The sequence below is a fragment of the Diadema antillarum genome, unplaced genomic scaffold (genome assembly GCF_040938485.1).
Source record: "Diadema antillarum isolate AM-2024a unplaced genomic scaffold, OU_Dant_1.0 seq00000775_RagTag, whole genome shotgun sequence".
Taxonomy (NCBI): domain Eukaryota; kingdom Metazoa; phylum Echinodermata; class Echinoidea; order Diadematoida; family Diadematidae; genus Diadema; species Diadema antillarum.
In genome coordinates, this window is record NW_027271664.1 from 708,636 (window position 1) to 735,204 (window position 26,569).

Consider the following 26,569-nt stretch of genomic DNA (forward strand, 5'->3'; position numbering starts at 1 on the left):
CTCACGAAATTACATGCAGATAGAATTAAACTAAATAAACTAGTTACCTTTGTGATGATGATCTCGATGATCATTCAATTCACTCGAACTTGACTGACCGATTAAAATGGAATTAACTTGGACGGGAAATCCTATATTCAAACATGACTTAAGCGGCAGTAGAGTAGAATTTACATGAGGGTGAAACAAGTCTACAGCTGAGCCGATTGTTGTAACTTGTCATATATGCACGTTAAATGTAGGATTGGAATCCAAAAATTAATTATCGATGTGGAAATTAAGATGTATGTCCATTCCCTGTAAAAGTTATGTTAAACTCATAGTGTTAAGGGATACATTAAAAATGGAATAAAGGTCCACAGGAAAGAAAAGGCTAGAGCCCACATAAAGTACAAATAAAATAATTGAAGAACTGAATATAAGAACTACCTAAGTCCAATTTTGGGCCAAATTAAGTTTGACATGGGAAATTGTAGCCTATGCATGAACTCATCTTGTGTATAAATGATAAGTCCTAATTACCCCCGAAAGTGCCTAAAATGAATGAATTAAATCTTATATGAATGTAAGAATGAAGGACTTGGGTCATTCTTACATTCATATTATAGCGCCCTCTCTCATCCTTCTCTCATCTCTATAGCAGAATATCATGTATATGATTCAAAGCGTATCCGGGCAATTACCCCCCGGCTAAATACTGGTTAGTGGTAAGGTTAGAGTTAAGATTAGGGTTAGGGTTAGGTTTAGTGTTAGGGTTTGGGTTAGGGTTAGGATTAGGTTCAGGATTAGGATCAGGATTAGGGCCAGGGGAAGGGTCCGGGGTAATTGCCCAGGGGGTAATTGCCCTAGACCCGATTCAAAGAACAACCAAAGCCCATATGATTCAAAGAACGACCCAAGTCCATCACACAAAATGGCCTCTCCACAATTAACATAAATGTTAATTGTCATAATAATATATGTTCTAATTTGTATATACAATGTTGCCTTCCCATCACAGTTAAATGGAATATTATTGGACAAATAAAAAAGATATTAATTTTTTTTTTAATTTACTCGAAATGGTCTTCCATGGACTTGGGTCGTTCTTATATTCAGATACTCAATTGATTAAATGAAACTTTGAAATGGGAATTTAATCATAATCCAATTTATCACAAGGTAAAAAAGGATTCGCAGAAACCCGTTTAAACTATGTTGATTGAATTTGAACGTTAAAATTGCGAAGTTGTTTTCCTATAAATGAAATTGAGATAGGTACTTGGGACAAAATTGAACGCCTATCTAGCTGGCGTAAAAGTGAATGGCAAATTCTAGTAGTTAAATTGAATGAATTTCTCTCTAAATTGAATGAAAAAGAATCTGAATTGAATAGCATGAAACGAAATTAAATTCTAAAAGAATTAAAATGAACAGTGGGAATAGATCAGTGACCAAAATCGGTTGAATTTGAACGTCTGTTGCATAAATCGAATGCAAATCTGATGACATTGTTCAGAAAAACTTATACGATGCATACTTGTCATGTACCATCAGCGCATAATGTTGTTAATACGACCAGATGAGATTACTGGGCTTTCATTTGTCTTGTTAACAGAGTGAACGAAATGGGAGACAACACATAACCATGTGGTGCATCACCGCTTAACGTTCTGCCATCCCAACCCCTCATCGTAAGGCGATCTTTAAATCTCTTTTTAAGCTCTCACATCCAGTTGTAACAGCAACGTAAAAACTGGTCATCGACAGATTTGACGAGTTTGTTTGCAAAAACCGATTAGTCCATATTTGCCAAATGGAGATATTTGCGATTAAAGGTCAAGAAAAACAAAGAGATTAATAAGAACATTTTTGCTTCTTTTGACCATAACTTCAAAAATCTACCTTTATATGCAGTGACCAATACATCATTTAAAAGGTATTATTTTGTACTTTATGACAGAGACCGTACTTCAAAATCTTCAAAAATGGACTTATCTGTTTTTGTAAACAAACTCTTCATTTGTTTCGAACGGCATCAATCGTGATGTTCGTTCATGGGCCAACGCAGCAACATTCATCGCAAAAAAGCACCCCTTCGGAACTGGCACTTTCCCATCTCCCGATGCAAAACTCGACCATGTTTTCTTTCGATATCGTCGGCCGCTCCGTCCAACAAACAGTCAAACATACCTACTTACATGCGTAGATTGATTCATACGATGAGCAGAAGCCTTCCTCACAAGCGACATCATAGCCAAGACAGTCGCTCGAGTTCTCTTCACTCACTGTATCACACGATTTGGCGCACCATCGACCATCACAACAGCCAGACGTTAATTCGAATCCAACCTCGTCAACACTCTCAATGCCCAACTCGGATCTATGCGAAATTTCATACCACTTCACATGAATCACCCTCGTCAAAGGCCTGTGAAGCCGGGATTTGTAAATACACAGTGTTGTTGTAGTTGTTGTTGTTGTTTTTAACTTCTCGCCGGATTTGTAAAATCGCCAGGAAATGTACAAACGTCTGTCTGGGAAAACGTTTAATTTTGCCGGAAATTGTAAAAACGCTGCCGCGAAATGTACAAATCATGTACCTCAACGGTATAATACGTAACGATGGTATATGGATAATCTCGATGTGTAACAAAGCTGATCATGAACCATTACCGTTTTCATTTTCTTGCAAACTTTATAACCGATTTTCACCAATAAGTCCCCCTCCCCCCACGAAGGAGGGGGTGGGCAGGGAGTTGAAACTTAATAGTTCCCAAAGTCTTGAATTGTTCATCTTCTTAATAATGCTATGAAGACATTATGCTGAAATTTCATGTTTGATTATGATGGACCCAGGGAGCCCTATTCGGGAGAGGAAGGGGTGAGAAATCGGAGGAAGGCTTTTTTTCCCTACATTTTCAGCATCCTCTTGAAAATTCTGTGGCGGATTTTCACCAGACTTGGCAAATAGCATTATATGTGACCGTGCACCTCAAAAAGAAAATAAAGTCGCACAAACTGATTTTGCGTGAGGACTGAAAATAAGTGAAATGGGTCAACAGAGCTGAACTTGACTTTTTCATACTTTCTGAAAGAGCGGGTCTTCTTTTACATTATGCTAAAATTTGGTATCATAAAACGGGCAGGAAACTGTGTTTTTTAGCAGTTTATCTCGAACATTTTCGGTAGAATAGTGTGATTAGGTGTGTCTTTAGAATCCCTTTTTCATATCTGAAAAACCTTGTCCAGACTCTTCACTTTCAAGTCTAATAACTTTTGAAAGGATAGTGCTACTACTTTGAAAGTTGGCATTAATTATGGACAGAATGTATTAATGAGGCATGCCTCATTTCAGTTTAATCTAATAATCCCTTCATTGTTGTTACTCTGGTGGTTTACTTCCTGTTTTTTGTCCCATTCATCGCACAGCCAGCACGGTTTGGTGAAGATTAAGCGTTTGAATAGACATTGTACTTCTGAGCCTTTTTTCTCTGTTCACACTTTTCCTGAGTTTGTGCTTTCTTTCCAATATTTAGATAGGTTAGGAGAGTCCAATTGATTTGAGTTATACATCATTATAGAGCTTAGAGGCTGCTCTTTTGGAATATGGTCTTAACTAAAAACTCATATCTGGCGACTTTTTGTTTGTTTTGAGGTGCAGGGTCACATATGGTGATATGATCTTAATTTCCTAGAATGAGCCCCACACCGACGACGGGGAAGGGGGGGGGGGAGTGATGGAGGAGTTGAATCCCGGGGAGTGTCCTAAAAGTCTGAAAACAAAAGTCTGATGATATGATCTTGATTCGCTAAAACGGCCCCCACCCTACCACAAGGCCTTGTGGAGCCGGGATATGTAAATACTCCGGGATTTGTAACAACGTCTCACAGGGACTTGTAAAAATGCCGGGATTTGTAACAAGGGGATATGTAAAATCCCCGGAAAGTGTAAAAAGGTCTCGCGGGGAAATGTAAAATTCTCGAAAATTGCATCAACGGGATTTGTAAAAACGCCTCTCCGGGAAATGTACAAATGTTAATTTCTTTCGTCTTCCGCCGAAATGAAAAAAAGAAAAAAGATAGAGCTCATTAACTGCTATACAGACATTAATATTTGAAATTTCATGTTTGACTTTGGCAGATCCAGAGGTGTCCCGAGCGGAAGGGGGTTGAATGGGAGGAAGGGGATTTTCAACATTTTCAACATCTTCTTGAAAATGTTTAGACGGATTTCCATCAAACTTAGCAGACATAGCATCTCAATGGTGATATGATCTTAATTTGTTAAAATGAGCCCCCCCCCCCTTCGCCGAAGGGGGAGGGGGGGTAAGGGGGGAGGGGAATTTCTACATTTTCATCATTGTTTACGACGGATTTTTACCTAACTTGGCAGATATCATATTTACCGTTTACGGTTATTTGTTGAAAATGAGACCCCCCCCCCCCCCCGCCCATCCACCGCCGGGGGGGGGGGGGGTTTGAGGGGATTTGAAACCTCAGAATCCCTAAACTGTGGAATGTTGTTATCGTCTTGTCAAACCGAAAAAGATAGAGCTAAGTTAGTGCAGACTGGAATTTCAAGTTTGATTTTGGCGGATCCGGGTATACCCTGAACATCTTCTTTAAAATCTACGACTAATTTTCACCAAACTTGGCAGAATTTTTTTTTTTTTTTATTGTGGATATGAACTTTAACAAGAATTAATACCGAAGAAAATCTTATGTTTGGCATGTACACCTCATTCGAAATGCTATTTCGTTGTGAACACGACGGAGATACTGTCGACCAATCCAACCATACTGAAGTAAAAATAAGATTAAATATTGATTAGATTTTCTGAAAATTCTGAAATTCTTCGGAACTGAGAAACGCCATATTTGCCAGAGACGTGAGTCTAAGGAGAAACGTCACGTGTCATTCCAATCGATCGAGCTAGCTAGTTGCCCTAACTGCGAGCAGTACAATGCGATATTGTGTACTGGTATGTGATTTGTCGACGATTATATTCTCATTAAATCTCAGCTAAATTTTATTTCAATTTCGGAGGGAAAGTGTAAATATCCCCGACCGGTAGATATTGTGTGTATTATCAACTTCATCAATCTGAAATACAGTTTCTTCCGTATTTTGATGCAATTTCTTTGAGAATCGGTTTTTAAAATGCCATTCGAGTCTTGGCAATCGGGATTCGTCGAAATAAATTTTGTGTTGTAGTCTACCACACTGCCTATTGAATTGAGCGAACTACACATCTGGCATAGATTAACTATACTGCCCTTTATTTAAGTGTTATTCGGTGCAAGTTACAAGCAAATTTGTACTACAAGCATGTCGCAGAGTGTACGTTTGTAGGAGATAGTTTGTAGTTAGCTAGACTAGCCATCTATCGGTAGGGAGTAGCCCGTGCGAAGCACGGATTTATACAGCGACTGCGCCTACACTACTTTAGATTACAGATGAAAACAAAATCGACGAGCCAAGCTAGATTTGGGCTTAGTTTATCAAATTAAGATCATATCACTAAAAAGATGCTATCTGCCAAGATTGGTGGAATTCGTCATAGATTTTTCAAGAGCACGCAGAAAATGTGAAAAAAAAAAACTCCCCCTCCTCCCCCTCACACCCCCTTATTAGGGAACCCCTGGATCTGTCATAATCAAAACTAAAATTTCAGTAACTAGTGTCTTTATAGCATTAACGATTTTTTCGCTTTGACAGAGGAACATTAAACTCGAACTATCACTCAATGTGTTTAATACCCTCACCTAACACTGAGGGAGTTAGCTCAACTGGCAAGGATTAGTTTGTATGCTTTTTAGTGAAGACAAAAAAGACACAATTAACCCTTGACAAAGTATTGTTCAACAATGAATAAATGTTTACTTTACTCATTGATATTCATAATATGTCATATCTTCTTCTTCCTGTAAAGTACAGACCGCCGTTGGCGTATTATCGTACTTATCTAAAGTCAAGTGCTCAAAACCTAAGTGAGTAAAGTAAATAAATCAGCAATTTCTATGATTTTCATTGAAGATGCTGTTACCATGGCAACACAATGCTTGACATTAAGAAAAAAAATGTTTGCACAACTATATATCATAGCTGTCACATTTGCTAAATTTAGGTGAATTCACAATATTATTGTTTGTTTTTTATTGAAATAATTATGTTACCATGGTAACACATTTTCCAACAATGACGAAAGATAAATTGTGCACAGCTAGGTAATATAGAAGTAACACGTGCCAAATTTGAAGTCAAATGCTAAAAAAAAGAGAGTTAGCTGAATTCCATTGTTTTTATTTCCATGCAAAACATACTGTTACCATGGCAACGCATTGTTAAACAATGACGAAAGATACAGTTTGCACATCTTTGTACTATAGCATTTGCCAAATTTCAAGCCAAATGCTTAAATACTGAGGAAGTTAATTGAATCAACAGTATTTTTGTATGATTTTCATTCAAAATATGCTGTTACCATGGCCACACATTGTTAAACAATGACTGAAGAATACGTTTGCACATGTATGTACCATAGCAGTCACATGTGTCAAAATTCAAGGCAAATGCTTAAAGACTCAGGGAGTTTGCTAACTACACAGTATATCTGTATTTTTCATTGACAATATGCTGTTACCATGGCAACACATTCTTCAACAATGACGAAAGATGAAGTTTACCCATCTTTGTACTCTAGCGGTGACATGTGCCAAATTCAAGCCAAATACTCAAAGACTTGGGGAGTTTGCTCGATCCACAGTATATTTGTATTTTTCATTCACAATATGCTGTTACCATGGCAACATATTCTTCAACAATGACGAAAGATACAATTTGCACATCTTTGTACTATACCGGTGGCATGTGCCAAATTTCAAACCAAATGCTCAAATACTGAGGGAGTTAACTGAATCCAGAGTATTTTTGTATGATTTTCTTTCAAAATGTGCTGTTACCATGGCAACATATTGCTCAACAATGACAATGAATGACGGAAAAATAAATTTGCGCATGCATGTACCATAGCAGCCATATGTGCCCAATTTCAAGCCATGTTCTCAATGACTGAGGGAATCGACAATATTTTTGTATTCTTTTTAGTGAAAATATGCTGTTCAACATCGAGCGAGTGTGTTCTCCACATCTACATACACTAACTGTATAGTGGTCACATGTGCCAAAATGCAAGTCAAACATTCAAAAACCCAGGGAGCTAGGTCAATCCACACATTTTTTTTTATGACTGGTATAAAAAAAAAACCTGCTGTTGTCATGGCAACAAATTTATTCACAAACAAAAATGGCGTCCTGCACAACTACACATTACATTGATCGTTTATCCCAAACGTCAAATTAATTGCTATAAAACTGAGAAAGTACATGTAGTTCAATCCACAACATTTTGTAAGTTTTTTTTTACAAGTTTCCCGGTGCCATGGCAACGCATTATGCAATACTAACGAAAAAGGTGTGTTACTCATCTACCTCTGATAGGAGTCACATATGCCAAATTTGGGGTCAAATGCTCAAAAAAAAAATGAGAGAGTAGATCGATCCACGAGTTTTTTAGGATAATATATTTTGTTGCCATGGCAACGCATTATGCAATACTTACAAAAAAGGTGCCTTGCACGTCTATCTTTGATAGCAGTCACATATGCCAAATTTGGGGTCAATTGCTCAAAAAATGAGGACGAGTTCGATCAACAACATTTTGTAAAATTTTCTTAAATTTGCCGTTGCGATGGCAACGCATTAAGCAATACTAACGAAAAGGCGACTTGCACATCTTCCTTTGAAAGCGGTCACACATGCCATGTTTTCAATTCAATTCAATTCATTTAATTTCTTGTCATACTACTCCTTTATGAATATTACACCACAAATAATATTACAAGTTATTTTACCTTATGTACAATGTGCAAGGACAAATAACAAACATTTTGATAACACAGCAATTGTAATGATAAATGGTCGAAATAGAAATGGGGTTGAACAAAGAGAAGTATGACGGGACCTACATGATAGCAAGATTGTTTGGCTGTAAGCCCCGAGTAATAAGTGTTTGGGAAAAAGAAATGGAGAACGGATAGAAGAGTAGAATATGAAATGCATAGGGACCTATAGATCCTACTTTAGTATACACTATAAAATGCTGTTGCATTAAAACTATCACAAGGTTATGTTAAGTAAAACACAAAAAGTAACATGTACAGCTATTAAGTCATTTGGTGACTGCCGTCAAGCTCTGGGTAGAAAGCAAGAGAGAGTTAAATGGAAGGAGGAATGGGAAACGAGGTAGAGTGTGGAATTGCTATTGATGAATTCGGAGAAACTGACGGCAAGGCCCAAAATGCAATCTGTAACGTGTTGACAAGAATGTTTGATCGGACAATAACATACCACAATATTACATAAGACATTACAAATTCATTCAATGTCTGCAAGATATGAACTCAGTAAACATTCTTCTTATTTGAGTTTAAATGAATATAAAGACGAGAAGCTTGTTATTTCTGGGGAAATGTCATTCCAGTATCTGGGGTCCGTATATATTATTGGTTTTTGTTAGCGAAAATTATTCGAGTATTTCACTACGTGGAAGGTGAAATGCGTCACTTTGGCGGGTAGGATAATGATGAATCAAATAGTATTTGCTGAACATGCGAGTAAAAACAACCAGTAACTCCTAGGCAGTAAATTCATACATGAATATGCCACCTTTTTAACTGAAAAGATCTGATGTTTTCAGTACTTTATTACTGAAGAATAAGTTATTCGTGTGGCACAAATATCCGACATGGTTGATATTTCTAATGGCGTGTTTTTGAACATGGAACAGTACGCCAAGATGATTTCTACTTGCATTCCATCGCACAAGAATACTATAATTAAGGTACGAAGTAATCAATGAAGAATACAGATTAAACAAAATTTGACTAGGAAAAACACTCCTTACTTTATTAAACACACCCGTGTTTTTAGGAAGAATATTACTTGAATAACTAGCGTGGGATTTCTAAGATAAATCGGTATCAATAAAGATCCCTAACTTAATATATATCAATTTCATTAAACCTAATATGAAGGGGATGGGTTTGAAGACTGTTGCTAAAAAGTATACAATGAGTTAAATCTATATTAAGTGACAATTCATTGGCTTCTATCTAAGACTGCACAGATTTAAGTTCTTTATTCATTGTGTTAAGAAAAGTATCTCTGTGTGTAAAAACAGATTGGAGTCATCAGCAAAATATATAAAGGAAAGAAATGACGAGGAACTAGGAAAATCGTTAATGTACAAAATGTACAATAGTGGACCTAAGGAGGATCCCTGTGGAACATCATATGCAATAACTTCAACTGATAATCACGGTCATATATAGTCACCAATTGTTGTCTGTTTGATAGATAATCTCGAAACCAGTCCAAAGCCCTCCCACTTTACCATAACGTCACAGCTTTTAAATCAAAATATCGTGGTCAATTGTGTCGAATGCCTTCAAAAAATCAAGAAAAACTCCAATAGTGTGGGAGACATCATCTACAGCGTGAACAAATTTATAGATAAAAGTGAGTAAGGCATATTTGGGATGATTTGCTCAAAAACTGAGAGAGCCAGTTCGATCCACAACTTTTTTAATGAAAATATGACGTTGCCATGGCAACACATTAGACAATACTAACGAAAAAGGTGTCTTGTAAATCTACCTTTGATAGCGGTCAAACATGCCAAATTTGGGATGAATTGCTTAAAAAACGAGAGAGCAGTTCGATCCACACTATTTTGTACTTTTTTTTTACAAATATGCCGTTGCCATGGCAACTCATGATGCAATAATAACGAAAAAGATATCTTGCACATCTTCCTTTGATAGCGGTCACATATTTGCCAAATTTGGGGATAATTGCTAAAAAAACAAAATGACAGAGTAGTTCGATCCACAAGTATTTATTGAAATATGCCGTTACCATTGCAACGCATGATGTAATACTAACGGAAATGAAGTCTTGCACATCTGCCTTTGATAGCGGTCACATACGCCAAATTTTGGGTCAACTGTGACCCTGCACCTCAAAACAAACAAAAAGTCGCCAGACATGAATTTTTAGTTAAGACCATATTCTGAAAGAACAGACTTTAAGCTTTAAAATGATGTATAACTCAAATCAAATGGACTCTCCTAACCTATCCAAATATTGGAAAGAAAGCACAAACTCAGGAAAAGTGTGAACTGAGAAAAGAGGCTATGAAGTACAGTGTCTATTCAAGCGCTTAATCTTTACCAAACCGTGCTGGCTGTGCGATGAATGGGACAAAAAACAGGAAGTAAACCACCAGAGTAATAACAATGAAGGGATTATTAAATTAAACTGAAATTAAGCATGCCTTATCAAAACATTCTGTCCATATTCAATGCAAACTTTCAAAGCAGTAGCACTATCCTTTCAAAATTTATTAGAGTTGAAAGTGAAGAGTGTGGACAAGGTTTTTTTTTCAGAAATGAAAAAGGGATTCTAAAGACACATCTAATCACACTATTCTACCAAAAATGTTCGAGATAAACTGCTAAAAAAGCACACTTTCCTGCCCGTTTTATGATATCAAATTTTAGCATAATGTAAAAGAAGACCCGCTCTTTCAGAAAATATGAAAAAGTAAAGTTCGGCTGGGTTGACCCATTTCACTTATTTTCAGTCCTCAAGCAAAATCAGTGTGTGCGACTTTATATTCGTTTTGAGGTGCACGGTCACAATTGCTCAAAAAATGAGAGAGGAGTTCGATCCAAAAGATTTTGCAACCGACCGACCGACGGGCACCCGACCTCAAAGTGATTCCTATATGCCCCCCTACACACTATGTTTGGGTGGGGTATAAAATTCCAGAGGTTGGGACCTGAAGCTTCAACTACCCCATCCCCCCCCCCCCTTTAGTTGTAGGGGTTGGGGCGGGGGGCTCAGTTAAAAAAAAAATAAATCATATCACCAAAAATATGCTATATGTCAAGTTTGGTGAAAATCCGTCGTATGTTTTTATTTTTTTTTTTAAAGAAGATGCTGACAATGTGGAAAATGAATTTCTCTCCTCACCCTCATCCTCCCCCCGCCCCAACCAGGGCACCCCTTGATCCGCTGATGATGAATCATGAAATTTCAGTCATTAATGTCTACATCCAAAGTACCAAATGTGACCGTGCACCTCAAAACGAACATAAAGTCGCACACACTGATTTTGCGTGAGGACTGAAAATAAGTGAAATGGGTCAACCTAGCCGAACTAGACTTTTTCATATTTTCTGAAAGAGCGGGTCCTCTTTTACACTATGCTAAAATTTGGTATCATAAAATGGGCAGGAAAGTGTGTTTTTTTTAGCAGTTATCTCAAACATTTTTGGTAGAATAGTGTGATTAGGTGTGTCTTTAGAATCCCTTTTTCATTTCTGAAAACGCTTGTCCAAACTCTTCACTTTCAATTCTAATAACATTTGAAAGGATAGTGCTACTGCTTTGAAAGTTGGCATTAATTATGGAGAGAATGTGTTAATGAGGCATGCCTAATTCCAGTTTAATCTGATAATCTCTTAATTATTGTTACTCTGGTGGTTTACTTCCTGTTTTTTGTCCCATTCATCGCACAGCCAGCACGGTTTGGTAAAGATTAAGCGCTTGAATAGACACTGTACTTAGAGCCTCTTTTCTCAGTTCTCACTTTCTCCTGTGTTTGTGCTTTCTTTCAAATATTTAGAGAGGTTAGAAGAGTCCATTTGATTTGAGTTATACATCATTTTAAAACTTAAAATTCATGTCTGGCCACTTTTTGTTTGTTTTGAGGTGCAGGATCACAAATTAGCTCTGTCTTTAAAATCCCATATTTTAAGGACTCTCAGGCTCCAACACCCCCATCCCCCCCCCCCAACCCTTCGCCGGTATGGGGGAGAAGGGCTCATTGTAACTAAAATAAGATCATGTCACTTTAAGGATGCTATATGTCATTTGTGAAAACCCGTCATAGATTTCTCAAAAAGATGCTGAAAATGTACCATATTCCCTTTTATCCCCCCCCCCACACACACACACACCTGGATCCGCCATAATCAAACGTGAAATTTTAGTCATTAATGTCTTCATAGCACTGATATAGCCTTTCTTTACTTGGTTCGACTAAGATACAAAACTCCAGACTGTGAGGCTTTAACTCCCCCACCCCCCCCCCCTCCTTCAGCGGTATTGGAGGAAGGGGGAGGGCGGCTCCTTTTACATTTAGATCGGATTACCATAAAAATGTTATTTGCCATGTTTGGTGAAAATTCGTCTTAGATTTTTCAGGAGGATGCTGAAAACATAACAAAATAAATAGATAAAATCTCTCCTTTCCCTTACCCCCTCCTCTTCCCGATTCCCCCTGGATCTGCCATAATCTATCATGAAATTTCAGTCATTAAAGTCTTCAAAGCACTAAGTTAGCTCTTTTTGATAGGACTAAAAAATTTACACATTTCCAGACTTTAGGGAATCTGAGGCTTCAACTCCCTCCCCTCCCCTCCTTCGCCGGGGGGGGGGGGGGGGGGGGGGCTTATTTAAACAAATTTTAAGATTATATCACCATAAAGATATCATCTGTCAAGTTTGGTCAAAAACCTGTTTTGCAGTTTACAATAAAATGATAACGGTAAAGGTTCAGCAGTTTTGTTAGACATCGACATTATCTATATACCATCGGTACGTAATACCGTTGAGGTACATGTAATTTACAATTCCCGGCAAACTTGAGAATTTTTACATTTCCCGTCGAGACGTGTTTACAAATGATGTTGATGCAATTTTCGAGACTTTCACATTTCCCTTTCTGTTCAAATTGATGACTCAATGTGACTCGGTCGAGAGGACCTTGGGAGAGCTAAATACATTGAATACTACGGCCAGCGCATGCGCACACAAACATCTTATCCGTTCATGGATTTGAAATTTGTGCGCATGTGATGTGTGCGCATGCGCTGGCCGTTTATTCAGTGTACTCTCTAAAAAATTTCGAGTGAATAATTCACTCCTCGGAAGGAGTGAATAAAATTTCACTCAATTAAGAGTGACTTTCACTCGTTGTCGAGTGAATTTCACTCTTGTAACGAGTGAAATTTGTGTGAAACCCATTCGCCGAGTGAATTCCGAGTGAAAATTACGCCGAGTGAATTCCGAGTGAATACATAATTAAACGCATTTGGCTAGGCCAATAGAAATTGAGAATTCCCCTGTCATGTGTTTACTCTAAGCCAATCACCAGCCGCAATTTCCCCTGGCTTGGGCGCGGGCAGGTTTACCTGAACAGCGACGCGTCGCCTGTGCGTGGACTGTGTGCAATTCTCGCTATCGCCAATGACGTAAAAAGTACCCGGATGTGGCTTTCTCGTCGAGATTTAGTGCACTTGGTAGCAAGGGCACTTCCGGCGCGGGGCATAATTTGCACAACGCTAGCGTGCGCGTACGTGTACCTTTGTTGTTGTCCTTGTTGTTGTTGTCCATTTTCCATCTGTGAAGATGGCTGGATAGCCCATATTCAGCTACACTAAGCTGGTCTTCCATGGGGTCCAGTTGGATGTGGGGTGGGACCACTTCACCGGGTTAGACACCCTGCTCTTTGCGATGAATGAATGAAGCGGGATCTTTTACGTGCATGAGCTGTGACTCTCTCATACACGGGACCTCCATTTTATGTCCTATCCGAGGGACCTTACCTATAGCGCAGCGCCGACCACGGATACTACTGTAGTACAGTAGGCCGCTGTACCGCCCGAGCCAGCGAGTGGCCAGGATTGTCATACTCGTACACTGTGTAGTCCCCGCCGGCGGCCGGCCTTGCATTATAGCATGCACCACTGCACGCAGCGCATAAGCTAACTATACCGGTACAGCGTACTGCTTGGCACATCACAGATCAGTCATCTCTGCATACGCTGAAAATATGCTGGAAAATATTCACCCTCCTGGATATACAGTATATCGTCATGGAATGCCCATCTTTTTTATCTATTTGTTCTCTGTCGAAATGTCGTGAACACAATCGCGAACGAACAGTGATCTCGAACTTATCCTGTCTCCGAAGCAATTTCTTCCAAGTAAGTACTAGTACGTACAATGTACGTAGGCACTACTACCTAGTGCTACTACCACTACTAGTAAGTCGCGCGTGCACGTACTGCGCTGTGGAATCACCCGCAAACTTCACCCACGCTGCCACGTCACGTCTCGCATGCCAGTAAGGGTCCTATTTCTGCAGATTTTTTTTCATTTATTGTCGTGCGAACAACACATGGCAGCTACGCAGCAACAACTAATAGTTGTATTAACAGCAATTAAGAATGGAGAAATTTCAAATCATATTAAAGATGTAATTCAAGTCGAGAAAACCGGAAGTACACGTAAAATACAGTCGGTTGTGTGTGTAAATAGCATTAGTCACGTCTCACGCGCGTACGAACGGAAGTGACTTTGCTACCGGACTATCCCATAATGCACCGTAAATGACGCTTAAATCAACATCCGGGTACTTTTTACGTCATTGGCGATAGCGAGAATTGCGTGCTGTGTGCTAGCTGTGCGTGCATTATGCATAGGATCACAGATTTACGTGCGTGTAAGTGCAATCGTGAGAATCTGAGCCTGGATGTCGTGATGGACGTGAGAAAATGTCTGCCTTCAAATTGAGTGGGGCGGAGATATTATGCACATTTTTGAAGGTAAGCAAACCATAGATCGATCTAATTAGAACTTGTTGAGTTTTTTCAGCATTACGGGCTAGTCTAACGTTATACCTCTCCGTAAACGACCATAAGTAAGTTACCTTTAGGGTTCTATACGAATAACCCCGGGCCGCCCGTGGCACAGTTAGCTAAATGGGGCTGGTCATACCATAGAAGTGAACACCTTACGAACAGCTAGAATCCGAGGCCGAAACTCAACTGGTACACACTAGGTGTTACTGTTGGGATCTATACGTTGAGTCTTTAGACTTTAGTTTAATTGTACACTTTGGGATCTAGGGCTTGAACTATTCCACACACACACACACACACAAAAAAAAAAAAAATGAGTGATGAATGAAACGTTGGTCGTTAGCCATTGAATTGACATTCGTAAGCATAATATCATCACACATAACTATAAACAGCCCAGTCGCTGTACGTAGGTACGTACGTCTTAATGTACAGCCGCTCAGCGACTGGGCTGTGTAGGCCCTATACCCGGCTATAGTTAATCATCACACAGAGATTACTGTGGTCGAGTGTAGAGATCGAACTTTAACTGTTACTAAGCTGTGCTTCGAACTTTAACTGTTACTAAGCTGTGCTAATTAAAGCAATAGATTAGAAGCGCCTAGCGCCAGACACGTACTCTACATTGCTATTGTTGAGTTGACAGCCGAATCACTGACACTGGTCTGTGTTGCCAGATTAGATGGTGATCTCGATCAGTACGGTAATAAAGAATGGTGAAATTTGGTGATTTATGATTATTGTTCATTATTTACACTGTATGTAGTAAAAAGGACTTTTATTTGCCGCTACATTCGAGCATCCAAACAGCTGGGAGAATATACCACGTACACTAGCCCCCACGTCATGTGTCGTGATCATCTACTACTGTACAATGTACTAGGTAAGAAGTATGATGCGTGTACTGTTCGTGTTAAGTGTTGGTCCACTGTGACATCACACTTCTAGCTGTTCAAAGATCAGCGTGCTCACACATCATGGAGATCGATCCCCCTTGTAGCAGACGATGACTGGTACTATTTTCAACATTGTTTTTTTTATGAAAGTTACAGGTGACCTTAGGTACCGGTATTGAAATTTGGCAGAGATCATCTTTGGGTCTTTAATTCTAACATTAAATATGCTGATGTAGCTAAAAAAGTAATTAGGCCTACTAGCCTTTGTATTGGTGCTCACTTAGTATTTGCGTGGACAAAACAATTGCATAAGTATTGTCTTGTGGAAATGAGTTCTAAATCCATTTCTGAACCTTGTGTTTTCATACTTTCCTCCAGATAAAGACGTAGACATGACAGCTCTTTGGGAGTGATGGTGATTTAAAGGAACTCAGTGTAGGGGTCATCATTTGGAGAACAAAGACAGATATTGATAGCTGTACAGTCTCTGTCACACGAAGAGGGTGCAGATCACCAGATTGCAAAGTACCAGATGTGGTCAACGACTAGCCATTGAATTCAGGGTTGACGAATGCTGGAAACACCGGGCCAACATCAGCGAAGGAGCCTCTGAGATATGGACTTCCATTGCATTAACCCTGCTGTAAGCTATTCTGTTGTTTTCCACTATGATTAATGAAGGGAGACTAGTTTGAAATTGATTTATATTTATTTTACATTCTAGAGTCTTGATAATTACATAAGAGGCTACATTAAGAGACTGAATGCTTGGTTGGCTTTATTTTGTTTGAGGAAATGATTTTCAAGATACTTCATAGAGCAGTTTTGGAGCTGTCCTTCCATCTGAAAATGAATTTCTTAACAGGTTAGTACTTGTATTTAAAAAAAATATGTACCGTGTACTTGCCATATCGACAGAAGTGAAAACCATGTTATGGTCAGTCTTGAGTTGTATAAGTAGAGCTGTTGCTTATGTCAAATATGTATGTTAAATGATTTTGCTCTTCAAGTTTATAATGTAAACTGGAGGAACCTACTATCCTCATGCCATTTGTATTATTCATAAAACCATTAAACTTTACTTATTTGCCCAGGAATTCAACACACACATCACTTCAAGGGGGAAGAGATACTTCAAAAGCTGAGGGAAGGAGTTCTGACTGTTCCGAGGAGACATCTGCACACCCAGATCATTGCAGCATATTTGTTGTTGCAAATGGAAGCAGAAAACTGTACAGCGTAAGTTCAATTATTTAAAATATTATTATTATTCATATATTATATTATCATAATTATTGAAAATTGGTCTGGAATACCAGTTTCCCATTGTCATGTCTTGTACTACATTTCCATCCAATATATAACCATGTAATTTGCCTGTTCATTTTTTCTCAAGTATAGAGAAAAGCAGACTAAAATTTGCCCCCCCCCCCCTCCCCCCCCCCCCCCAAAAAAAAAAAAAGAAAGTAGAAGGGACCGGTAAGTATAACATTGTTAATGAAGTGATGGTTACAGATTTAAAAATAAAGACTGGTATACTTGTATGAGACATGTAAACAGAGTGTACGTACAAGACTCCGCGCTGACTTATTTTCTTGGTAGCCCCATCGGGCCACATGTATATTGATTTGATAATAGTCCTATATACTTATGATTTAATCATCACAATGATTAATAAAAAAGTGGGAGTTGATGTGCCATGAAGTTCAATGGATAATCACATCTTGTATAAATTTTTCTACTAACTGTGCACATTCACACTTAACCTATCTGCATGAAATGTTCATATGTATTAACTGATATCTGGCTCAAGTAGCAATAAATGTACTTGAAACAGTGGTACTGAATAGCAATAGAAATTAATGCCAAGAAAAAAAAATAGTTCAGCCCCTTAAAAGATTGAAATGAGGGCCAAATTTTTGATGTTATATATTTGCGTCCTAGAATATGATTAACATTCTTCTTGCTTTCTTTTTAAATTCAGATACCAAGTAGTGAGCAAAGGATGTTGTAGCCAAGGCTGTTGCGATGCAGTACCCCACTTTGTGAGACACCACACAAGGTGCAAAAGGACATGTAAGTTTATACTCGTAAGTTTATGTGATCTACAACTTTTTTTAGCCCTCTTTAGCAGAAAGCTTAAGTGACATACCTTGTAACATGGTATCTTATTCATCTAGCTTGCAAAAACTTCAACATTTTCAACTTTCCTCAAGAGCTAGTGGACAGAATGAAGCAACCAAACGAGGAGTTGATCATCCTTGTTTAGTTAGGGGGCAAGGACCCAAAGTTTTTCAGGTTATGGGCATGACCCCCCCCCCCCCCAAAAAAAAAAAAAAAAAAATGGCCTTTACAGGGAAATTGCATCTATTGCTTAATTAACTCATGGTGCAAATATACAGGCAATGTGGGGACTTTTTATAATCTTTGATGTACCTTCTCATAGATGTCTAATAAAGTTGTGTGCAGATTGGCCTGATTCCATGACTTAGGTTCGATAACCGTTAACTTCAACGTAACGTAATGTAACTTAAGTTCGAACATGCCAGTTGCGCCGTTCATTTATAATAAACCTATTCTCGTTTTCGTCCATAAGAATGCCACTACATGTATTTCTACTGCTATCAGATCTTCATCAGTTATAGTCAACTCTGTGCCAAAGTCAAATTTGTTGAGACTCAAGAAAAAGCTTTGACTTACAATGCATTCTTATATTTCAGGAGTATACCTGTATGGCAAGGATCATGGATTCATTGAGTATTGTTTGAAGACCTTGAGGAGCTATGACACCACTCATCACCTCAGGCAGAGAGAGAGAGAGAGAGAGAGAGAGTAGTTGCAGCTCCCACCAAGCCCCTGACCGAGCGCCATTCCATCGTTAGATTAGAAGCCCAATGAGAAGAGACAGCTACCATCGGTATATAGGTCTAAATACCCTTGCTTTTTCCTCTTTTGAGATACAGTATATGCTCCTCTGACGTTGGAACTTACATTCTTGTTGAAGAGTCAGCCTCATCAGGCTCAGCGGTAGTTTAGCATGAAGCTGTTACCAGGATGTACTGCAGCACTTCAACATTAAAAGTAGAACAGGGCTCGCCGATGAAAAGAGTTTGTTGCATAGAATGTGTGATTGTTAATGCTTTAAATTGTTGATTGTTGTATATACTAGTAACTGAAAATAGTTTTGACTTATATAGTCAAGAAAAAATCTCCTCTTCATGGCCACATGTTAATCAATACATTCATCTGTAAGGTGTTCCAAGCATATGAAAGAATGTTTGGCCACACACAGCTTGGCATTCCGCATGATACGAATCTGGCTGCGCTCATGATTAAGCACCCCCTTCTCTCCAGGCAATTATTTAATAAAACCTTTTTATGGTCTAATATTCAAGAGAGAAAACTGTTGACAGACACTCGTATGTATTTTTTCTTTCCCTCATTTTTTTTTTGGGGGGGGGGATGCTACAAATAGCTGCTAAATAGTAGAATCATCCAATGGTCATCCATGCTCTTGGGATGAAGATCATGTCTCCATGTTGTGATTAAGTTACCACATACATTTGTCACCCCTTTGATTAACAGTGATGCAGTACAATATGCATGTGCTCAAATTTATTGCATCCATCTTCTTTGGAGTAGAGGGAAAAATCTATAAAAAAAAATAAAACAAAATTGATGGGAATCATTGATCCCTAGGGTTACGGGACCCAGAGTTATTTTGTACATGTTCACCTTTATGTAATTGATGTACTGTACTTTGAAAAACTTGTGGGTAGAAGCTCAATTGGTTCAACTTCTTTTTCCACGAAACATCTGCAGCCCATCATTGATAAATCCACGGCATTAGAGAAAATGGAGCCAAATAGATTAGTTCACTAATGTGCCAAGTCAATCTTATGGATAATTCTTCCCTTGACCTTATAACAAATTATGAAGATAACCTGCAACTGACAATCATATTTTGATATAGAGTGTTAGCAGTGATGTCACAATTGCCCACCATAAGGCTGCGTTCACATAGAAGTATACTATTTGGGTATTCGGGGCTCGTTTTCGAGGGCACGCAAATAGCTTGAATCGAACGATAGGATTTCCTAACACTGGTTCACATAAGAGGGCACTATTTGAATGTACCGAATAGCATAGAATAGTGTAGCAAAGTGGGAATCGAGCTTGTTCGATTTTCCTGCAGCGTATACCGTCTCACGTTTATGAAATAATGACAATTTTGGTCTGGATTTGCCCTTTAGCAAAATAAGCATGTAGACTGACATTCTGATGCAGTTTAGAAATTGTTAATAAGATTTGCTGGGATGTAGGAGGAAGAAATCCTCACTGCATGGGATGACAAGTTGACGGTGAGGGTGATGGTGTACTGGGTGCCCGAATAGCGAATAGCGAATAGCGTATACCGTATACACTGTACTTCTATGTGAACGTAGCCTAATGAAGTCAATTGCCTAAACTGACTAGAAATCAAGACTGCATACAAAAGCTGCAGCAATGTTTACTTCAGGGAAACCTAAGGCAAAAGAACACCTTTGTTAGAGAGACATGCAAAATGAATATTGATCGCCTTTGCTATGGAAGCCTCAATTATGGTGGCCGACATGACGTCACATGAAATCACTCTATAAGAAATTCAGTTTGCATGCATTAGTTGTTGCTACATCTGGCAAAACGCGGAAGGATTACAAGTGTTCAATATTGTACAATGATGCCTTATTTAGGTGAAGAAGATCAATGATATGATACATGTTGTGTCAACTGTATTGATTGCAATTCTTTTTCCATAAATAGTAGGCCCGGTTGAGGGGGGGGGGGGCGCTACGAGCCCCCCTCCCCTTTGACACTCCATGCCAAATTTCATGAAGGCATGATTATCTTGGGGGTTATTGATTGTAATCAATAACATAATTATTTTCATGCTGGACGTGTCGCTGACAAATTTCATTGAAAAGGCAATAAAAAACAAAAAGTAAGAAACAAAGAAATACATGAGTAAAGAGAAAAAAATAGATACTTCAGAATTTTCTGATGGCACAGTTTTTTTTTTCTCTTTCATTTGCTATGGACGCTAGAAAGAATATTTACACAAAAAAACAAAAAATGTGCCTTTTTGGAACTTTAGTTATGGCAAATGGTCTGATTTCATGCTCAAATTAGCATAATTTAGCCAAGTGACTTTTGTTGTTGTTGAAAATCAACATTACCGTGTTATAGATTATGTCACAGGCAATTTGTGTGTGGATTTTGTAATGATCGCACGGTTGATGGCCGAGGTCTGGGGGGTTTCAGGGAGGCCCATCTCTGGCTCTATCATCTACATAAATACCCCACCTAAAGCCTACTTAAAGTCACGACCATGCTTCTCTGATCGAGTATGTTTAGGTATTTGTGCAATGTACTTGTAGAGCATCACTGTGTTACATGACAGAGGATCCAAACTTGATTAACCATGCAGTATTGAAAATTTCTGTATTTTTGTCAATTTTTCAAAGCAATCACAATTCCTGGTACATGTGTAATTTTTTTGTATTATAATATAGATAATGGTGACTATATTTTGCAAGTCTTTTGTAGCTTATCATTGAACATGCAATAATTACATTCACTTGTAGTCGAAAATTAAACATGTTCAGGAAGGGTACTTGTAAAATGTTTCACTTTTGCACAAACTTTATGAATTTGGCATATTTTCAGGGAAATGTGTGATGCTAATATTTGAAGAGTTTGTTCGCAAAAACCGATATGTCCACTTTTTAAGATTTTGAAGTACGGTCTCTGTCACAAAGTACAAAATAATACCTTTTGAATTATATATTGGTCACTACATATAAAGGTACATTTTTGTAGTTATGATCAAAAGAAGCAAACATTTTCTTATTATTCTCTGTATTTTTCTTGACCTTTAATCGCAAATATCTCCATTTGGCACATATGGACTTATCAGTTTTTGCAAACAAACTCTTCATTTGTAGAGCTTTGGGAATGACAGCTAGAATAGCATATTTACAAGGACCTTGTGATGATTATGGTGACAGTTGTTCTTAAATGATAAAAATATGTGTAATTATTATTGGCCACATAATTCATGGAAAACCAGATACTCAGCACATGAAGACTGTTTGTAATGGTGTACTGCTCTGTAGTTGAAGTTTAGATATTTAAAGAGGTATATTCCTTTTTTTTTTATTTCAGGTGATCCAGTGGACATCACACATTTATTTAATATAGAGAATCAGCTCATTAAAAAAAAACATATCATGCGTAGCATTTAGTACATTATCTTCTTATATCCCCCTTAATGCTACTTAAAGAAAGAATAAATTAATAAGAAAGAATGAAACAACAGCCAATTGGATTACTAGCTTATATTTATTCAGTTTCATGTATTGATCCAGCTCGGGTATAAATGACTTTCAAAACTGGAACACAAAGTTGGCAATGCACTGGGCTACCAGTGGTGGATCGTTGGCTTCAAAATACATGCATTGATATTAACAAATATCTATATTATGAACGTTGCTTGCTGTTTTTGTTTGTATTAGTTTGATTGGTATTCATTATTCCAGAAATGGCTCCAGACCACCTAGATTATTCCCAAATTCATCACCATTGTCACTTTTTCTTCCAGGGTTGAATAACTAGTGCACTAGGTGCTGTGATAGAGATGTGTGCTCATGTACAGAGTGTAATTCCGTTTGGGATTGAAAAAAGATTGAAAAAGGATTGAAAAAAGATTGAAAAAGGAGTGAAAAACCTCCGGAGTTAAAGAAGAGTGAAATAAATAGGAGTGAATTGAGAGTGAGAAAGGAGTGAAAAACGACTGACAAAAGAGTGAAATACGTCAGGAGTGAATTTAGAGTGAGAAAGGAGTGAACATCCCACCAAAAACATTTCCGACTTTTTTCACTCTCTTTTGGAGTGAAATTTCTGTTCACTCGAAATTCACTCCACTTCTAGTGATCCTTGACGTCACTACCAAGGGGAGTGAAAATCGAGTGAAAATTCACTCTTTCTTTTTTAGAGAGTATGTAGCTGTCCCAAGGTCCTCTCGACCGAGTGACATTCAGTCATCAATTTGAACAGAAAGGGATTATTGGCAAAACCAAACGTTGTCCGAAGCCTGTTTTCAATACTTCAACTTAATTGGTAAGTCTTCAAATTGAAGAAATTTTTGGATTATAAGTTGATATTTACCCACGATACTAAATCTGTCATCATCCTGAATGCTACAATGCGAAGCCCGATTACGCTATGCGTATGGGGCTGCTGGTCGCAGTTAGTTATGCGTACACATGTTTTGTATGGGGCTGCCCGCTGCTGGTCCCAGTTAAATGGTTTCGTACAATACATGTACTACCTCGCCGTCGAACGGCGGCGGCTCTGGTACGAAACCATTATTGTATGATTACTAAAACATGAGAGCACTTTGGGGCGAGTAAGTCTCACAGTGTTACTGATATGAAAGGTACTTTAACCTGAAACACAAACTAAGACAAGGAAATTCAGGGAAACTTTTGAGGTACCAAAACTTTATATTATCTTTAAGGTGTATTATCATCTTTTTTGGGGGTAAAATGAGCCCCCACTCCCACTCCTTTCCACTGCTGAAAAAAAGGGTTGATGATTCAAGCCTTAGAGTCCCTAAACTCTTTTGTCGAACCGAAAAAGGTAGTGCTCAGTTAGTACTGTGAAGACTTTAATTACCGACATTCAGTATTTGATTATTTCAGATCCAGTTTTGCCTTTCACATAAGAAAATGAAGACTGTGCAATAGGTTCATGTAATTTATAATAATAATTAAACAAATTTGTGCAGCGCAGCTACTATGTCAATATACTCTACTGCGCTGTGATGTAACAGAGCTCCTAACATTGTAACTGATTAGACACACAAAATGAGTAACAAATTAATCAAAGGCTTCAGAAAAAAAAAGGTAAGTTTTCAACAAAGACATTATGTGTATTTTGAAGACAGCAAGTGATGGGGCCTTCCTCATTTTCTTAGGTAATTCATTCCATAGTTTTGGAGCAGCACAACTGACGGCACAATTCCCCAAAATTACTCTCGCTTTGAAGAGAGGTTGCTTCAGAAGCAACTTATCCTGTGTGTTTCGTAAATTATGCGAATATGGATATGATTTTATCGATATTAATTCTGATAAATAATCAGGTGCTTGGCCATGCAGTACTTTATAAATAAGTAACAAAATCTTAAATACCATTCTCCGCCTTACAGGTAACCAATGTAACTTCATCAAATCGGGTGTGATATGTGACACATTTGAATAACTGGCCACAAGTCTCGCACATGCATTCTGAGCACGCTGAAGCTTGGTTATCTGTGAATCTGGCAAGTCAAACAATAGCCCATTACAATAATCAAGCCTACTGCTAATGAATGCGTGAACGAGAGTTTCTCCGTCTTCCTGGCTCAATTATAGTCTGGGTGAAAAAGCCGCTTTTTGGGCCTAACCTTGTTTTACCGTCCACCCAATGTTTTTTGATGGTTTTGCCCTATTTCGAGGGGGCTGAATCCGAATCTGGATGACGCAACTCTTGCATCCTTGAGGGTTTTGAGATATTCAAGATGGCCGCCAAAATGACCGCCCAAACCGGAAATTCCCATGTATTTCCTTCTACATGGTGAGAAAGTTAGAACAATTGTGACCGTGCACCTCAAAACGAACATAAAGTCGCACACACTGACTTTGCGTGAGGACTGAAAATAAGTGAAATGGGTCAACCTAGCCGAACTTGACTTTTTCATATTTTCTAAAAGAGCGGGTCTTCTTTTACATTATGCTAAAATTTGGTATCATAAAACGGGCAGGAAAGTGTGTTTTTTCAGCAGTTTATCTCGAACATTTTTGGTAGAATAGTGGGATTAGGTGTGTCTTTAGAATCTCTTTTTCATTTCTGAAAAACCTTGTCCACACTCTTCATTTTCAACTGTAATAACTTTAGAAAGGATAGCGCTACTGCTTTGAAAGTTGGCATTGATTATGAACAAAATGTGCTAATGAGGCATGCTTAATTTCAGTTTAATCTAATAATCCCTTCATTGTTGTTACTCTGGTGGTTTACTTCCTGTTTTTTTTTTTTTTTTTGTCCCATTCATCGCACAGCGAGCACTGTTTGGTAAAGATTAAGCGCTTGAATAGACACTGTACTTCAGAGCCTCTTGTCTCAGTTCACACTTTTCCTGAGTTTGTGCTTTCTTTCCAATATTTAGATAGGTTAGGAGAGCCCATTTGATTTGAATTATACCACATTTTAAAGCTTGAATTATGCTCTTTCAGAATATGGTCTTAAAGACACCCAGTCGCGAGGATACATGGACATATTTCAGCCGCGGGCGGCAGCACGTAAACTCGCTTCCGAAGTTGCTACGAAGCGAAATGTGTGTGTGCGCAAGACATCCCTAAAGCAATGTATCGCGCTATAGTATCTCGATTGCTCGCGATCGCTTGCTGAGCGCGGGACAGTACGTTTTGTGTAATGTGAGTGATGTTCGCATGAGCTAGTAGCTAGCTGCGTATACTTCGTACGACTACGCATTCTCTTCATCGCATTGTCGATCGTCGTCACTCGTCAACTATACTGTAATCATCAGATCAGATCAGATTAGTGAGTGCAGACCACATTATAATAGATAGGGTGGCCATCATGGACGATGACACATCGTCATGGGTAGCGGATATTACCGCCGAGTTGTCTATTCTGAACGCGGACGATTGGGTCGGAGACCCTGCCTGTATCATGTACTTGCCCTGGCGTGTGTACATAAATTCAGGACGGGGAAGCGACTGTGCCCGTGCAGGGCCAACGGCCAACGGCCACAGTTGCACTGCATATTTATGCAGTATTTTTGCACTCTTCATTGTTTTACTAACTAATATGAAGAAGGTGAGCGTTGTATCACCTGCCTGGAATATACTATATGTAAGAAGCAATGCCGAAACCCTTTCATTTGACTAGGTAAACTCACAGTTATAGTTCTGTCAGCTTAGCCTGGTGTGAATAATCTTAAAAAAAAAGACACACACACACACAAAGTATACATTAAAACTCATAGATAAGTACATGACAAATAAGATGTAATGCCTTCTTCAGACAGGAGCATAAAGAAATTATTGTCTATCTCCCTCTTACACAAACAAACAGAACACTATTGTCTCAACAATACAGTGTGAAGGATAACCATTATAAATAAACCTATCACAGGTATCAGTATTTGAGGTTATGTGTGAAAAATGCCCTACAAATTAATGAAAATCGCGGACAGTAGACCTTTGTCCATAGTCAACTCAGTGTAACATCGCAAAGCCATTGTAATGGGTTAGCTTTCTACCAAACACTGATTAAAATACCAATCAGAGGCGTACCTTTGATCAACAAATAAGGGATGTGCCACGGATACCAATTAATCGTACTTGATGAAGCTCATACCTGTACATATTAGCATGTTACAAACTGATAGGTTCATATTGCCCCTTGACCTATGACCAATATCTGTATTAGAATTAAAACAATGGATTCTTATGAACTGTTGTTCATCAACAACTTCCACACCAATCAACATCCCTATTAGACACTCCTATATGAAGATGTGAAGGTAAATAAAACTGTAACTTTCATGTACAAGGGTATTGTACGTACACTACTGTAACTCTGTAGTTACTACCACTGACCTGACACTGTCGGTGTAACCAAACTTTAACGAATTTCAACTGTAAAGGATCATTTTTTTTTTCTTCAGAATTTACATTTCAACATACTTGTAGAAATTCACATGAAAAGATGTACACTTCACTGGATCACTTGAATTTGGTTTCAAATTATTGGACCAAATGCATTGGAAGTTTGACTATAAATGCAACATAGATGCCTGAAACTTTTGCCAA

General features: G+C 38.4%; 1 protein-coding gene and 1 long non-coding RNA gene across 2 annotated transcripts in view; both read left to right on the forward strand.

The window, feature by feature from the left end:
* Nucleotides 1–26,569, forward strand: part of LOC139738934 (NACHT, LRR and PYD domains-containing protein 3-like) — a 501,522-nt gene that overhangs the window by 276,255 nt on the left and 198,698 nt on the right. The gene's annotated exons all lie outside the window — the stretch shown is intronic.
* LOC139738946 (uncharacterized) lies at nucleotides 16,096–17,727 on the forward strand. The gene is made up of 3 exons (XR_011711481.1): nucleotides 16,096–16,296; nucleotides 16,748–16,892; nucleotides 17,638–17,727. It is a non-coding gene; the product is annotated as an uncharacterized lncRNA (long non-coding RNA).